The sequence below is a fragment of the Tenrec ecaudatus genome, chromosome 14 (assembly GCF_050624435.1).
Source record: "Tenrec ecaudatus isolate mTenEca1 chromosome 14, mTenEca1.hap1, whole genome shotgun sequence".
Taxonomy (NCBI): Eukaryota; Metazoa; Chordata; class Mammalia; order Afrosoricida; family Tenrecidae; genus Tenrec; species Tenrec ecaudatus.
Genome location: NC_134543.1, coordinates 114,363,530 through 114,381,147, shown reverse-complemented (window position 1 = coordinate 114,381,147; position 17,618 = coordinate 114,363,530). Strand labels below are relative to the sequence as shown.

At 44.6% G+C, this 17,618-nt stretch overlaps 1 non-coding gene across 1 annotated transcript; it reads left to right on the top strand.

Annotated features, from left to right (window-relative positions):
* The first annotated feature begins 8,694 nt into the window (after positions 1-8,694).
* On the top strand, positions 8,695-8,811 carry LOC142426966 (U5 spliceosomal RNA). Its single transcript, XR_012779817.1, has one exon. It is a non-coding gene; the product is annotated as a U5 spliceosomal RNA (small nuclear RNA).
* The last annotated feature ends 8,807 nt before the right edge of the window (positions 8,812-17,618 follow it).

The window sequence follows — 17,618 nt, the reverse complement described above, 5'->3', positions numbered from 1 at the left end:
TTAACCAACATCCCTGAGCTTGCACCATGGAATGATCTTTAGACCCGGACTCGCATCCTGTCCTAATGAGCTACTTCATAAGGCCTTCTCTTGCCGTCCTGGCAGGTCACACAAAGCAGTCCTCACTGTCCTGTTATAATCATGTGACATACAAACAGGTGCTCAGGTTGATCTTGAATGAATAAAATAAATCCCTTTTCAGGCTTGGATTAATAAATCTTTTCCATGGGTAACTTCCTCCCCCCCCCTTTTTTTTTCAATTTCCCAGGTACAAGGAAACATAGGAGTAGCTCACCTTCTCGTCCATTTTTCATCCCAACAAAGAAAAAATCAAGGTCCTAGAGCAGGTAGGAGGCCAGTTTCTTTGTGACCTGCAGCCCTGCAGTAGCTGCCTTGAATCATAGCTGGCTGTATGGATTTTTAGTTGTGAATCTACAATGTACAGTCTCATCTCTCAGAAACCTGATATTGATCTCTGTCTCTCTGGGTCTACACACAATGGACTGCCTGAATTCAGGGATTTTTTTAAAGCAATAAGTTCAGTAAATTAAATGGATTAGCTATTCTTTCCTATATTGTGCCAAATAACAAGTTTGGCTTAGTCTTTTGGTTTCTGTCTATTGTCTGGTAACACAGATACCTGAAATACAGAACGGTATATGAAGAACCCGTATTTTGTGATTCAGTTACTGTGACACAAACAAGCCCTAGATTCAGGGGACACAGAAACAAGCTTTAGACTCAGTCAACCCCCCCACTGATCTTTCCCAATCTTGTTTTCCCCCATCCACTGATACAGGAATGGATATGAAATGGGGAGGGGAGGGATGGTGTCCTCTTCTTCATTCATGTAGTGCTTCTGAGAACTTAATGATCACATTTCTAATACCAATTAGAGGGAGGTCTCCACCACTGACACACATCTCCCCACACCCACAGCAAATGAACCAGTGAAGACCCTTGGGAACTGAAAAGGGGGAAAGACCAGTCCCAACAAACAAAAACAAGAACCAACCGTCGATGCTGATTCATAGCAACCCTGCAAGATCAGGTAGAACAGCTCCTGTGAGTTTGTGAGACTCTATCTCTTTATGGGAGTAGAAAGCCCGGCCTTTCTCCTGAGGAGCGGCTGTTGGTTTCAAGATGCTAACCTTCTGGTTACCAAGCCTACCCATAACCACGCCCCCACCGGGCTCCTAAAGCACAGTCAGTAAGACCTAGCAATGAACCTGTGCATTGTACCGAAATGTCCAGGGTTTTTCCCACCTGACTATCTAAGGCAGCGGTTCTCAATCTGTGGGTCGCGACCCCTTTGGGAGGATCAAACGACCCTTTCATAAAGGCCGCCCGATTCATAACCGTAGCAAAATGACAGTGAGGAAGTAGCAACGGAAATAATGTTATGGTTTGGGGGGGGGACCCCACAACGTGAGGAACTGTACGAAAGGGTGGCGGGGGCATGAGGCAGGCTGAGAACCGCTGCTCTAAGGGGTACTGGTGGTTAGTAATGGAAGACTGGCTACTCTTTCTCCCTTCTGCTTTCATAAGGCTCTGGCCACTTCAAAACGGAAATGGAGGTTGATCGTGGATCCTTAAGAGGATTTTTAAAAGAAAGTAAGCACTATGTCCCCCCCTCTATTGTGTGCTTTCCCTAGAAATCCTCCATGAAAGGTTTTCATTGTCCAGGGTAGCCTTTCAGATGTCGCGCCTGTTCTAAGTGTATTTGCATTAAGATGCAGCTGATGGTCTCACATCTCCCCGAACGGTGCCCTCTCGCTATTAGTACATTCGCAAGCCTTGCCTTTGACCGCAAAACGAGAGGAGTCCAAGTAGATGAAAAGGACCACATCCATTTGCTCCTAGCCAGGCCCCTGAAGAGCCTCTTAGGAGACCCCGGGTCACAAATATGTTCAGCTTTTTCATTTACAGCTACCTTTTTGAAGGCAAGGATGGGCCTGTACAATGGAGCGAGACTAAAAACTGTCTTTTCCACCGCCCCTTCCAGAATTCTCCCTTCAAACCCTTTTTTATCTGCCAGCCACCAGGCTGGCTCTCTATGTATGTGAGTTGTTCCCGAATGTGTTTTGGCTACACGTCTGTTTCCCCAGGGATGGGGGATGGGGTGTGTAAATGTGGCAGTCAGTCTACTGAGAGTGGTGCGCCGAGGATAGAACTCGATACTCTTGTTTTATAGAATTGCCTGTGCTTTCACAGAAACTTTGTATTGACTTTGAAACCTTGGCAGGACTAACTGCTGGTTTCCATGACAACCGTGCATCTAGCTTTCCCCGGCACGCTGGCGATACTAGACGGAGCAAGGCCACATGTGACTGTGTTCAGTTATGCATCAGTTGCAGCGATGGAAATTTAAAGGGGAAAAATCACATTCCTCCCACACCTTGAGAATTGAGCTTCCTGTGTAACTGACCCTGGGAGACAGGCAGGATGCTGTGGCCAAAGAATGGGAAAATACACACCGTTGGATCTTTTCCAGGGCGCCTTCAGGCTGTGAAGATTCAGCGTGCCTGTCTCTCACGTCACATTGTGTGTTTCAGTAAGCCCTGACTCCTAGGTGCAAAATAAGTGAGCAGTCCTTAATTTTGCCTCTTTCTCCAAGGCTCTTTCCCCCACCCCCCTTCCTAGAATAGGGTAACCCTAAAAAACACATTCAATATGAGAATGAGAATCCTTATCTAAGCGATCCTCACTTCCAGTCATCCTCATGGAAATACTTGCCCTGAATAATCGTACTCTTTGTGAAAAGATAACTTAATGACAACATAAAACAGACCCCAGGAAGATTATTCTGCTGGAGGGATTTGACTGTTGATTTCTGTCCTCCGTGTACAGGAAGTGTTACCAGCGGTCAAAGCAGGCAGACCTGGGTTCCATCCTGGTTCTGTCATTTTCAACTATGAGATCTTTGCCATACTATTTAACACATGATTGTCTTTCTTTCTCTATCAATTGAGGATAATGACATTTCAAAGGACTGTTGGGGTTAATATAACATTGATGAAGGGTTTCACATTTTCCCTAGTGGAGAAAGTACTATCTTTATTAAGTATGATTGCCTTCATTACACTTTAATTCAGGACAAGGAGCCACTTTTATATTGTTTCCGGCTGATATGATAAAATGTTACGTTCAAACTAATCACGCCTATACTTTGATTTTAAAGGACCTAATGATGTGGGACCCTTCCCCTTCATCCGTCAGTTTGTCGTACTGTGGTGGCTTGCTTGTTGCTAACATTCATATACTAACAGCGTTGCCTATGATGAACAGATTTCAGCAAAGCTTCCAGACTAAGAGAAGGCTCCAGGGAAGGAAGAGGCTGTCTACTTCTGGAAAATTGGCCACTGAAAACCTGATGAATAGCTACAGAGCACTGACTGATATAGTCCTGAGATATGAGCTCCTCTGTTTGGAAGACGCTATGAATACAATGAGGGAAGAGCCACCCATTCAAAGAAGAGTTGACCTTAATGACATGGATGGAGCAAGGCATTCAGGACCTTAACTTGCCGATGGTGCACCATTCAAAATAAAAAGGGACAGTTGAAAACACCCATTTATAATTAGAACATGCAACGTATAAAAAAATTAAAAACTCACTGCCTGCCATCCATCGAGTCGATTCTAACTCAGAGCAACCCTATGGTGACCCTACAGGACAGAGTAGAACTGTCCCTGTGGGATTCTGAGATTGTAACTCTTTTTTTTTTTAAATCATTTTATTGGGGGCTCGTACCATTCTTATCACAATCCATGTATGCATCCATTGTGTCAAACACATATGTACATTTGTTGCCATCATCAATCTCAGAACATTTGCCTTCTACTTGAGCCCTTAATATCTGCTGCTCATTTCCCCCTCCCTCCCCACTCCCCCACCTCATGAACCCTTCAGATTTCATAAATTATTATTATTTTGTCATATCTTACACTGTCCGATGTCTCCCCCCGCCCTCTTCCCTGTTGTCCATCCCCGAGGGAGGAGGCCATACGTAGATTCTTGTTATAAGTTCCCCCTTTCTACCCCACATTCTCTCTACCCTCCAGACATCGCCACTCTCACCACTGGTCTTGAAGGGGTCATTTGTCCTGGATTCCCTGTTTCCAGTTCCTATCTGTACCAATGTACATCCTCTGTTCTAGCCAGATTTGTAAGGTAGAATTGGGATCATGATAGTGGGGGGCGGGGGAGAAGCATTTAAGAACTAGAGAAAAGTTATATGTTTCATCGTTGCTACCCTTGCACCCTGACTGGCTCATCTCCTCCCCACAACCCTTCAGTAAGGGGGTGTCCAGTTGCCTATTGATGGGCTTTGAGTCTCCACTCTGCACTCACCCTCATTTACAATGATATGATTTTAACTCTTTAAGGGAGCAGAAAGCCTCATTTGTCTCCTATCAAGCATCTGGTGGTTTGGAACTGTTGACCTTGTAGGTAGTAGCCTAACTTGTAACCTCCTGTGGCACCAGGGTTGCTGGGGAAAACAGGAGTCATCAAAAATGAAATAAAACTTTAAAAGATCAATACCCTAGGCATTAATGAGCTAAAATGAACTAGTGTTGGCCAATTTGATCCAGACGATCATATGGCTTATTATGCTAAGAATTTCAAATCCAAAGAAATCGTGTCCTATTCATCATCAAAAAGAGCATTTCAAGATATATCTTGAAGTGCCATGCTTTCTGTGATAGACCTTGATTACTTTCCAACTCATTTAGAGACTCAAGAAATAGATTTGACACGTTAAATTGTAATGACTAAAGCCTAGACAGGGTCTGGGATGGCATCAAGAATACCATACATGAAGAAAATAAAAAGTCTTTAAGAAGACAGGAAAGGAAGAGAATTTTTACACTAGATGTCAGAAGAGACTCTGAAATAGCATAAGACAACGCATTATAATAAAATGTGCACAGATCTGGAGTTAGAAAACCAAAAGGGAAGAATGAGCTCTCCATACGTCAAGCTGAAATAAGTGAAGAAAAATTCAAACCTAGAGCTACAACACTGAGGAATTCTACAGGCAAAATACCGAACGAGGCAGCAAGCGCCAGACCTAATCAGTTTGAGTTCTAGTTGATAAACTTAGGCCACAGAATGCCTGCTGGATGCCCTATGCCTACCGAGTCCTAATGATTAGACAGTATGAATCCCTCCTCAACTCCCAATTCTGCTTTCTCAGTTGCCCTATGACATCCTAAAGACTTTTCTGCCTGTGCCTGGAGCATTTGAGTGTCCTGATCCTACTGAGAGAGTCACTGTGTTAGGGTTCTCTAGAGAAACAAAACCAGGGCACTTATGATTATATGTATGTGTGTGTGTATATATATATATATATATATAATAAACAGCTACTTAGTCCACAGAGCAGTACAGAGGGCTCAGTTCAACTCAATTCCATGAGATAGTTAATATACTGACTGTCCTTCAATTCACAAGGGCTGTTGGTTGCAAGTCAAGGGAGCAGACAGTTGAGTTTTCTGTAGAGCAATACAGGCAATCCAGCCACAGGCAACCAACAAGCAGGACAGGTCACCAACAGTCAATGAGATCACAGGGTCCAACAGCCCCCAGCTCAAGTGATGTACATACCAGCAGTGTGGCGAAGCAGGTCTTGAAGGAACCTCAACCTATAGAAACACAGTCCACAGGTTCGGCGTCCCACAGGCAATGTAGCTCACAAGTTGAGGCAGAGAACTAGCTAAGGCAGCCACACTCCAGTCCGATCATCAGAGAGCAAGAGAGAGACAGGTGAGGCTCCCCGAGCCATTTATCTCTTTGCCCTTCAATTAAACTGCAATCGTATTAATCCCACATGTGTCTGTTGGCCAGGTTGGCACAATAAACCTACCTATCAGTCACCAACTACATTTCTATCAACCGAAAAGGGTAACTGAGAAATTTTAATAAATTTGTAAAGGTGTGGTGAATTTCAAGGAAATTCTCCAGAGGAGGTGCAATACCAAGGCCATAGCTATTAACATCTCAAGGCTGAATGAACAGGAGAGGCATTTATTTCCATAATAGAAGTAATAATGGTAGCATTTAAATTGCTCCTCCTGGGAGCTTGGTTTTCGGGGGAAGAAAGTAACAACCGCCAACCTGTAGTAGTACTACTTGAGATTCTCTCTTCCTCCCCACACCCTCAGCTCCTGCTAGTGTCTTTCATTGACCGAATCCAAGTACAAAGATCAGTCCTTCCTTTGGAGTAAAATTCAGGAGTAACAAAAGGTGACAACCTGACCTGGAAAGGCAAATGGAGAATATTCAGTACAAACCTTTTAGGAAAACCTCTGATTGTTAATCCTCCCATAAGAAAATCATTTACAAGTAAAGCAGTGTTTCAGAATTCAAATCAAGTATACAAGCAACAAAGCAGATATACTCGGGGACATTTTGTGCCGCTCTCCCCCGCCCCCTACCCCCCAACAATTTATGAGTAACCTTACCTAATGTAATGCTGGAATCAACGTACATTGACCTGTGGTGATATTCCCTTAAAGCTCAAGGCCAATTACTCAAATAGAATGGAGGAGATTAAAGAAGGTGGATGAGGCCACAGTAGGAACGGTGATGAAATTGAGGAACCATATCAATAAATTGCTGAAAGTTGAAAACCAGAAGCCAAGGAGAAAGGTGCTCCCAACCTTGAAAGGAGAACTCAAGTAGTCTGCCAAATCTCCAGGAAACATAGATGAATCTGGCAACTCAAAGGATGTCCAGGATTAAGAAAAGCCAAATAGGCAAGGCTTTCAAGACAAAGGTCTGGATTGACAAACCAGCTCCATGAACAATGATCAAATAGTTTCAGGGTTGGGAGGACTGACTCCATTTTATATTGCTAATCAGCCCTTTTATCACAGTATAAATCAAGTGATGTGTAAAACAGCCATGTCTCTAAAGGATGTCATGGGAGATAATATTTGCTATCAATTTTCGAGTGCCTACCATGTCTCCTAAGAGTCTCTGTGTGGTGCAGACAGGTAAGCACTTGACTACCATCCAAAAGGCCAGCAGTAGAACTTACCCAGAGGTGCCTCAGAAGACAGACCTGGTAGTCTCCTTCCAAAGAGCAGCTCTACCCTGCACACATGAGGTGAAATGAATTCTAAGACAATTAGCAACAACAACCAGGCTTCGTTTGCTATATCGGACACATAATATGCATGATCTCACTTGGTCCACACAAACATCACACAAAATTATCCTAATTTTATAGAGGATCACTCAGGGTCAGAAAGATTCAGTAACATGTTCAATGATGTTCCGGGGGGTGGGGTATGGGCAGGGGAGTTTACCTTGAGATTCAAACCTAGCTTTGTTAACTTCAAGCCTTTTCTATGACACTTTCAACAATCTGCATAAAAGAATAGACTTTCTATTACTTTCCTATAACCTTTGTGTGACACTTTTCTCCCTCTCAAATTTAAATTGGAAGAACATCTCTTTTATAATAAAAATGATCATGATCATTTCTGGTCCTTTTGAATATGGTTAACTAATGCCTACAGTCAAAGACAGTTATAATAATTTACTAGTTGGGCTTTTACTCATATAACTACCCCCCAAGGTTATTCATTTCCTCAATTACTATCCCCTTGTGTCTGCATCAATTAAACATTTCAAACAACAACGACAACAAAATACATCGCGATTGAATCAATTCCAGCTCATAGAGACCCTATAGGGCAGGATAGAACTGCCCTATAGGCTTCCGAAAGCTATACATCTGTATGGAAACTGACGGCCACATCTTTCTCCCATGGGGTGTTTGGAGGATTCAAACGACCCACCTTTCAGTCAACCACCACCCCGCCAGTTTTCCTTAAGTGAACAAATTATCACATGCAAATGTAGAGAGACAGGAAATGTTCTTTCATCTGGAGAGAATTTAAACCATTCTCTTTGCACCTAGATCTCTCTATTTCTCCCTACAAAGTGTGTAGGAAACAAGCATGTCTTCCAGGAAATTCTGGATCAGTATCCCAACACCCTGTCTTTGTCTAATTTCATACACAAGCTCTAGAAAGTACTTAGAAGAGCAACACATATATTGTTAGACCCAGGAAACAGACTGATATGGCTCTGAATGCAGCCAATTCATTAGGGAAAATTACACAAGGAAAATAGAGTAAAACCCACCTCTATGAATCACCAAGAAATACACAGACCTTTTCTGGAGAGAAATGAGAACTCTACGCATAGGCAAAAAGGTTTAAAGGAGAAATTAGAGGCAGCGTTCATGTTAAGAGAGCCAAACCAATGTTATCTTTCATTCTTTCTTGGAACTAAGGTTAACTGATTGCACCATAAAACTAATCAGCTTGCTGTGTGTGAAATGATTGACAAGCGGGGCCAATCATGCACCTTGAAAAGAGAATCCACGGCCATACATCTATATAGCTTACGTTTCATTTGTATCTAACTCCAAATCCATGTACACCTTTTCCCTGCACACTCCCAACATACCTCAAACTACCCTGGGGGCTTCAGGCTTACTCTAGAGCACTGAAAGTGATGAGATCTCTCATTAAAAAAAAAATTTTTTTTTCACTTCTCTAATTTTGGAAATATATTTATTCCTGAAAAGGCAACCATGTAAATGAGAACCAAGGAGACATTTTGAAAGAAAAAAAAAAAGTGAACTTAGACTCAACAAGAAAAGTCTATTTTTTATACTCTGGTTTCTCTTCAAATCGTATAAATCTTTCGCCTTTTACTAAAGATTTCCGTGGAAGGAAACAAATACGAGTCTTGAAACCAATTTTTTGAGGTCTTGTGTAAACAAGAAAAAAAAAAAAAAGAAAAGTCTATTTTTTTTCCACTTAGAACCATGATTAAATTGCCAAAACACTATCTCTCTATAAAGGACTTCTCGCTTTTGTGAACATATTGATTAAGCTATACCATGTTCATGGTAAGAAGTAACCTTGCTCAATTGATTAAAGAATCAACAACCTATAATATGGGCTCCCAAACACTTGCCCAAGTAGGTAGTCACAAAGTTCCGAACTTTCAGGACATGCTCAGTTGTTGAGATATTGCACATATCCGTCTCATAGCCTTGGATCACATCCACCTGATGACGAGATATTCTACCATGCATCTCGCTAACCAAGACTGCATCCTGCGATCAAGCCCCGCTATCTTCTTCACTTCTCGTACAATTTCTTTCCCTGAATTACACTACGGTCTTTGCCTTTAGCTAAAATAAAGAGACATGATTTTTTTAAAACCTACAAATGTATAGAATCTATCCTTTCTCATAAGGTCATTGAGGGCATTCTCTATTTAATCACTCGGTAGCCTCTAGGTGTGAGCAAGAATGAGAACTAGTTTTGATAACCTAAATGTTAAAAAAAACAAAACTTTTCTCTGTCTAAACCAGCATGTTCCGTCCTCACGCCCTCAACACTTTCTCTGCACAATGAACATGTAACTGATGAGGGATCTCTTATCTTTGGTGCTAAGAAGCTCAGTTTCAATGCCAGGGGAGGGAAGGACAGAATTTCTAAGGATTGTGTGCATGGGTGTGTCATTTAACCTGATTTTCATTTTTCTATTGTATTCAAATATGAAATCATTCTACTTTGTCATTTAATTTTATTGTATGTCTGTGTGCAAGTATCTTCAGTATCTAGGGCAGCTGTAACAAAAATTAAAAGCAGGTGGCTTTAAAATACAGATATTTATTTTCTCACGGTCCAACTCCAGCGTGTGCTCAAAGACAATCGCATTCGTGAGTTTACAGGAGCATCTGCAGTGCGTCTTTGGCTTCATCTGGTGTCTTCCCCTGTGCACCTTGATGTCGATTCTGCTCTTCTGACAACCCAGAAGTGGTTATGTTTCAGACCCACCCTGCTCTGACCAGGTTCTCATTAACGTAACAAGGGAAACATTTCTTTAAAAATATATATCAATATTTAATTCACCGATCATACAATTCACTAGTTCATTTCCCTCCAGACAGAATGACATCCAGACATAGAAGGTCAGAGTTTCAATACAGATTTTTCACTCACTGTCACTGAGTCGATATTGACACAATAGGACAACGTAGAGCTGCCCTCGTGGGCTTCCAAGGCTGTAACTTTTTACAAGCCTAGAAAACCTCCTCTTTTCTCCATCAATACACATTGGTGGGACAGTGGCAGAGGCAGGAGGGGGGAAGGCACAATTCCATCCATAACACTAAATGACTTGAAATCTCTATGAAAATGTAGTAAAAAAATAAACAGGAAGGAAAGAAAAATGAACAAATACCTATCCAACACCTTTAGTATAAAGACAAGTGTTCTGGGCTAATTCCAGGAGAATTGTAGTTCTGGTTTTCCACAGCCAGTCCACATAATCCTGAAAGCATGACTGCCCTGGAAAGCAGAGTCATGAAACAGCTCTTGCTATGTTGTATATCTTTTGGTTGGGAAGGCATGTGCCAAGCTTCATGGGCAGAAACCTTCATTCCGCAGCATTTACGAAGCACATACTATTTGTAATGCAAGTACTCCAAAGACTGAGAGTACCATAGAGCAGTTCAGGAAGGAATCTTGCTGGCTCGGTGGTTAAAATCACCAGCTGCTAGCCAAAAGGTTGATGGTTTGAATCCATCAGCTGCTCCGCGGGCAGTCTGCTTCTATAAAGATTAACAACCTTGGCGGCCCTACGGGCCACTTTTACTTCATTGGATCAAGTTCAGTGTCAGAATCAATTGAACTGCATTGAAGTTGGCTTTGGTTTAAAGTGGTTGAGAACACAAACTCTGACTCCAGACTGCCTGGTCCCAGTCCTGGGTCCAACACGACAAAGCCTGTGACGTCGGGCGAGTTATTTCTCTTCTCTGTGATTCATTTCAATAAGAGGATACACGACAGTACCTATCTCCTAGTGTTGCTATGGAGTCAAGAGAAAAGATATGCGGACGACAACCTCTGGAGAAAGCAGATCCTTTGTGGCGAATGTCAAGTGCCATTGACTCATGTATACATAGCAGCCCTGTGTACGACAGAGTGAAACACTGCTCCGTTCTGCACCATCCTCACACATGCTCTGTTGGAGCCGGCTGCCGCAGCCCCTAGGTCAGTGCATCCCTGTCATCAAAGATTCCCCTCTCTTTGTTGGTATTGTTGTTGTGATTGAGAGCAATAAAAAAGAAAAGACAATGCCTGGTGTCAAGATGTTCTCTATGTAGCCGAGAGTCAAAGATAGAAACCAGACGGCTGTTTCCTTTTGCTTCGTTCATATAATGAGGGTGAGGCAAAGATGCGCCAGCAGTCCAGGCAGGGTGCAGAGGGCATTAGGCGCGTTCCTGTGTGTGACACCAGATCTCGTCATCCTCAAAGTGTACACTACCCTTTCATTCGTAGTTCTGTTATTTTCTACGTGAATCATGCATCCAAGCGAGTGATTTGCCTCGAATTCCCCTCCAGCAGTGGGCGGTGGTGATTCTTTCATTGACATTCAATCTAAGTGCCCCTATGTAATAGCAACAATTACAGTATTTCGTCCTCGACATTTACGTTGGCTGACGTTGGCCCACGAACTACAACTGTCTTCCATTGCGGTCTCTTTTTAATTTTCCTGAGTGAAGATCACAATCCCAGCACGCATGTGAGCACACCCACGTACAAGTGTTCATGTGTGCACCAAGGACGTGTCTGGACGCCATAACTGAATCTCCTGTTTCTCAGGCAACCCAATTTTTCCCCCATCGTTTCAATCGATTGTGCAGTAAGTAATCAACCCGCCTGATCCTGTAGTCACTCAACCTGGTCATTGAGGCAGTGGCGATCACCAGATCAGCTAAGAGACATCTACCCTGCTCTGCTCATTTATAAATGGCAAAAGTCTCCCATATTAAAAAGTAATAATTGTCCACAACCCCTGCCCCTAGACGGACTGTTGTGCTTTAGCCACAACCCTTTTTCAAGCCATTCATACAATTTGGACCTAATTACCCAGTTCACTGACATCATCACTTTTTGAAACAAGCATATGGGAGATGCAATCACACCTGGGAATGGAGATGCGACTTCGATGGAGACTCTCCTGTGAAATAAGGCCATTGGAAAGGGACCCCTCTGAGGGAGCAAGGCTCTTTGGTTCCTGCATACAGAGAGGGAGTCTGATGGCGTTTAATTTCCCGATTCATCATTCTACGGGCTCTGCAGCAGCGATGCCTAGTTAGCTACAGCTTTGTGTCCTGCAGGGTGGTGGGTGCAGCTGGGCGACAGCCGGCTGCTGGTTCGGGTTGATTGTGTGGCCTGGCCTGAAGAGCCTCCTGGGACCAGCAGTGTTCTGCAAATTAAAGTCGGCCTGGCCTGAAGGTCAACAGCCATCCACGGCAGTCACTGGCCGTCCCAGCCCACTGCCCTTGAGAAATTGGTGCACTGCAAAACATATTTGCTCTGATACGGAAAGAAAGTGATTCTTCACCTAATTACATCTCTGAAACAGATAGATTGGGCCTCTTTGGAGAGGGGGGAAGGGGGCAAAAGCAAGAAGGAACGGGCTGCTTATGTTCATTAAATCTTTCCCCCAAAACATTTGAGGAAGCTACGTAGCTACAATAAGATCGCGAACGTGTCTGTGTGTGAGCCGGGCATACTGTATAAATGAGGGCAAGAGAGAAAGAGATGAGGTTGGTGGGGGAGAGGATGAGTGTGCACCCCTCTGTCATTGTTAGGTGCTGCTTAGTTGGTTCTGCCTCACAATGCCCCCTTGTGCAAGAGAACAAAGCACAGCCTGGCCCTGCACTAGTCTCACCATAGCTGCTAAACTTGACCCCCTGGTGGAAGCCATTGTGTCAATTTATCCCATTGAGGGTCTTCTTTTTTTGTCGACCCTCCACTTTAGCAAGCATGATGTCTTTCTCTGAGACAGGTCCCTCCTGAAAATGGGTCCAAAGGACACGAAACAAAGCCTCGCCATCCTGGTATGCAAGGAGCATTTACTTGTCTGTACTTCGCATCTTATAGAAATGCGCCCATGGAGCCCCAGCTACAAATAGCTACGCAAAAAGGCCTCCGCTCAGTCCCTGCTGAAACAACAATCACTCTTGACCATCCCAGGGCCTCCGCACTGCTGCTCCCTGATCTTCCTCCTTTCTTGTCCAGGCTTCTACTCTGTTGCAGAGAGATGTAAAGTTTAGCTGGGTGCTTTGCTTTAGCTGCTTTGATCAATTAAATCAGTGCTTGGTGGAACCGGGAAGAAAGGTCTGGAAAATTTAAAAAGCTATATTTTATTTTCTTTTTAAATCATTTTCTAGGGGGCTCGTACAACTCTTACCACAATCCATCCATCCATCCCTTGTGTCAAGCAGTTGGTACATTTGTTGCCATCATCATTTTCAAAACATTTTCTTTCTACTTGAGCCCTTGGTATCTGTTCCTCATTTTCCTCCTCCTTTCCCCTCCCACCCTCATGAAGCCTCGATAATTTATAAACTATTATTATTTTTCATGTCTTGTACTGTCCGATGTCTCCCTTTACCCCTTGTCTGTTGCCCATTCCCCTGGGAGGGGGTTATAGGGAGGCATGACACAGCTTCAGAACTATACACCCCAAGTGTGATAACCCACAGCAGCCAGGACAACTCGCTTCAAGTTGATCCGTGCCAAACTTGGGCCACAGACTTCCAGAGCCTTCCCCCGCTCTTCCTTCCCTCAGACGGTGTCCAGAGTGAGCTTCCTCATTCTTCCAATATTCCTCTGACCCCCATCTTCACTCTCCTCAATCCCCCCATGTTGTCCTTTTAGGCCAATCACTCGCATTAAAATTTATCACAGTTCTCTGGGGGCTGCGTGATGTTTATCTGAAAATGAGTCAACAGAGCAGAAATGAAACTTGGGCTAGAATTATAGACCTTGATCAGGAAGGGGATCACGCAGGCCTTTCTGACACCTTTCAACAGCCTCCTCTGCTTAGGGCCCCCCATTTCTCTGCACCGCGCGGGGCTTCCCGGATCGGTCCTTCAGGGCAGAAGATCTTTCTTGCACACTCAGTGGGGTGAATGAGGCGTTATCTTGAGCGTGATGTTTGGTGCAACAGTCCCGAGAGGACCCGGCCCTGGTGAAATAAGGCCAATGAAAGAGGAGGAAGGTAGATGAGGAAATAATCATTTCTAAATTATCAAGGTTCCTGAGGGAGGGGGAAAATGAGGCACTGAGGCCAGGGGCTTAAGTGGAGAGCACATGTTTTGAGGATGATGAGGGCAACGAATGTACAAATGTGCTTTACATAACTGGTGCATGTAAGGATTGTGATAAGAGTTCTATGAGCCCCTAATAAAATGATTTTCTTTAAAACAGTAAAAGAAAAGGCAGGGAGGGAGAGCAGCGTCCACCCCCAGCTCTGAACCAGGAGGTTGTTCATTACCCTCTGTTTACCACACTGGAAGGCACTGGAGCCTACCTCCAAGAGGCTCTGAAATCCTCAGATTAAAGGGATTGTACAGTTTAAGAACAAAGCGATACAAAGCCCTCACATACAGTTTAAAACATCATTACCGTCCTGATTTCTGGTCTTTCCGAGAGCACCACGGCTTTCCCAGCTATTTTCTCTCCATTTGAAAGCCATCTTAGCTGGATTGTTCATTTATTTCCAAGATCACGCAGTCGGTTACAAGGTTAAAATTCAAATGGGCAGGGGAGAGGCAAACAGAAGAAAGCTGATGGTAAGAAAAACGGACCCCTTGACCTTTAGTAAGTGTTTTGTTTGCAGAGCTCACAGGCCATTCCAGCTAATGGTGAAAACAAACAGAGGTGGGGAATGGGCGCCTTCACTTGCAGCCCCTCAGGATCCCAAGAGTCTGTCCAAATCATTCGCCCTGGTCCAGGGTTCTGGAAACCCAGCCTCCTCCCGTGAGCCAGACGATAAGCGATGTTCTATTCTTGGTTGAATGGATGCTCATCTCATCGGAGATTCATACATTTGAATTTGTAGAAAAGAATCAAAATCTGATTCAAACAACACACCAGCTTCAGATTCAGCTCTGAAAACTTCACGGGAAGACAAGAAGGTAGGGAGGCATACAGGAAAGACAGGAGGAAGGAAAGAAAATGGGACGTTGTGCTATGTGCATCCACTCTGAGTCCACGACCTTAAATAGACATTATCCGTTCTTGGCTACCCTGTTCTGTTGGTGGGTCCATTTCTAGCACAGTTCAAAATTATGTTCCGTTATTTTTTAAAGGAAAGAAAAAGGCTGGCTTTTCTAGAGTCTGCCCTTCACTGTGGTGAAGAGATGATTTTCAGTCTTTAGATAGCTAAGGGCACTTCATAATAGAATCCAGCGCCTTTCACCTCTAAATCACTGATTTGAATCCAACCCAGGTCACCATTGACAGAATGTCATTAGCTCTCGGTGCTGTCTGCTGGCCCATGTGGAAGGAGTTGATCGGCCCTATCCTGTTCCATGGGGACAGTTGTCCACCTCACCCCGTGGTCCGTTTCAAATGAGAAGCCAGGGAGTTCATGGATCTGGAGTTCGATTTCCAGCCCCTGCCCCTCACACGGCGAGGTGGTACACTCTGGGTCAGAGTAGAGGGCTGGGACGGCCAAGTGTGAAGCTGGGGCTCGAACTCCCTCGTCACTTTCCGGAGCATCAATCCATCTCATTGTCCTCCATTCATTTCAACTAGGGATTCAAAAAACAACAATAATGACCATAGTTTCGCCCAGAATCTGTTTCCAATTTTCCTAGCAGGACGGGCTCCCGGTCATGAATGCAGCTTATATCCACTCTCAATTTGCCTTTCTAATTAGAAAATTGCACCACCAGAACAAAACCATATGAACCCAAATGTTATTGAATTGCATTTTCTCCTTGCTTCGATGTGCTAGATTTTGCTGCCCAGAAAAAGCTGAAATCAATCAGAGCTGCAGCACAATTCTGAAACGTCTACCAGGCAACAAAGACACACAAGTTGGACATGCACAGCGATACCGCACAACTTATACCGTCTAACCCAGAAATGAACTGCATGAGAAAACTGAGGGTCCCCAGAGGAGAGACATAACATGGCTACGTCTAATGAAGATGTCTCCTGACTGACCTCACGGGCTCCTTCCCCAGAGTCCTGTCACTTCATGAAGCAGGGTGTAGTGCACTTCCTGCAGACCCGACACACTCCGCCATGGGAGCGGGTGGGGGGTGGCAGTGTGTATGCAGGCTGGAGTGCGGGTTGGAGAGAGGGAGTTTAACAATAAAAGAAAGTGAAACTTTTCCAGCTGAGCGTCTAAGAGAGCCTGACATTGTGAGACATGAAGGAGCAAGCATGAATGAATGAATGAATGAATGAATGAAGGAGCCCAGCTGTGCAAGAAGAGGAACACCCGGAGACAATGATGTGAGCGGAAGGAGAGAAGTGTCTAAAGTACCCTGGGCTGCTCAAAGGACAAACTGACGCGTCTTGGAAGAAGTACAGCCAGAGTGCTCCTTCGAAGCAAGGATGGTGAGACTTCATCTTACACACTTTGGGTACGTGGTAAGAACAGTCCAGTCCCTGGGGAAGGACTTCATATTTAGTAGACGGGCAACCAAAGGGAGAAAAGTTCTCAAGGAAATCAATGGACACCCTGAGTACAACAAGGGGCTCAAGCCCAGGAACAATTCTGTGATGGTGCTGGACCGAGCATGTTCCTGCTATTGTGCATAAAGTCATCATAGGTCAGAACCAACTCCATTGCCCCTAACATCGACAAGCAGAGTTAGGAGGTCTTCCCAGAGCCAAGGGGAGATGGGTGAGAGAGGAAAGTCAATGGCATACAAATGCACTCGGGAGCAAGTTGTTGCTGAGAACAGCTGGGGCTCTGTTCTACTGGGGACTTCTTGGAAACAGTGATAGCATGCCTTAGCGTTGTCCCAACCAAGAGATAGGAGGCTGGGGCGTCTGTCCATCCATACCCATCCACTTCTTACTGAGAAACACACAAGTGGGAGGATGGAAGGTGACAAAAGTGACTCCGTGGCCTCCACAAAGACTCCACAGATGCCGTCCCCCACTCCCCCTCCCCTGCTCACCCCTCCAACCCCCACCAATGCCCTCTACCCAGCAATGGGCTGCAGGAGTTGGACTAGGAAGCCACCGACTTGACAAATTGTGAGTGTCCAGGGAGTTTGGGCAAGGCACCAATGGCTCTTGCTATGCAGGTTTATCATCGTGCTTACAAACATGCCTTACACTTAGGAGATCGTAAGTGATAAATAGCAGAGATGGGTCATAGAAGAACTGCATCAGGCGAGTGATTGCCGGGTGCTCAATCCAGGGAGGCTATAGGGGGTGCACTGTTCCCCACGGCCTGTCTCGGCTCTAGCCAGCACCTCGAAGTACCCCAGCCCTGCTCCCTTTGCACCTCTCTACTCTGCTGCCCCTCCTTGTGCTGCACCTTCCGGAATGCCTCCTCTACGCAATATCTTCCTTCAAAAGATGCCCCCGTTGGGAGCCTCAAAACACTTCCCCCTCCCCCGGTCTCAGCCTCCCCCGGCCCCACCCAGAACTGGAGTTTCTTCCTCAAATTCCATCGGCCAAGTATTTTCCCATTTTTCCCTCCCATCCTCAGCATCCCTGGTAATAAGTTGGAATTTCTTTCTTCATGGCGG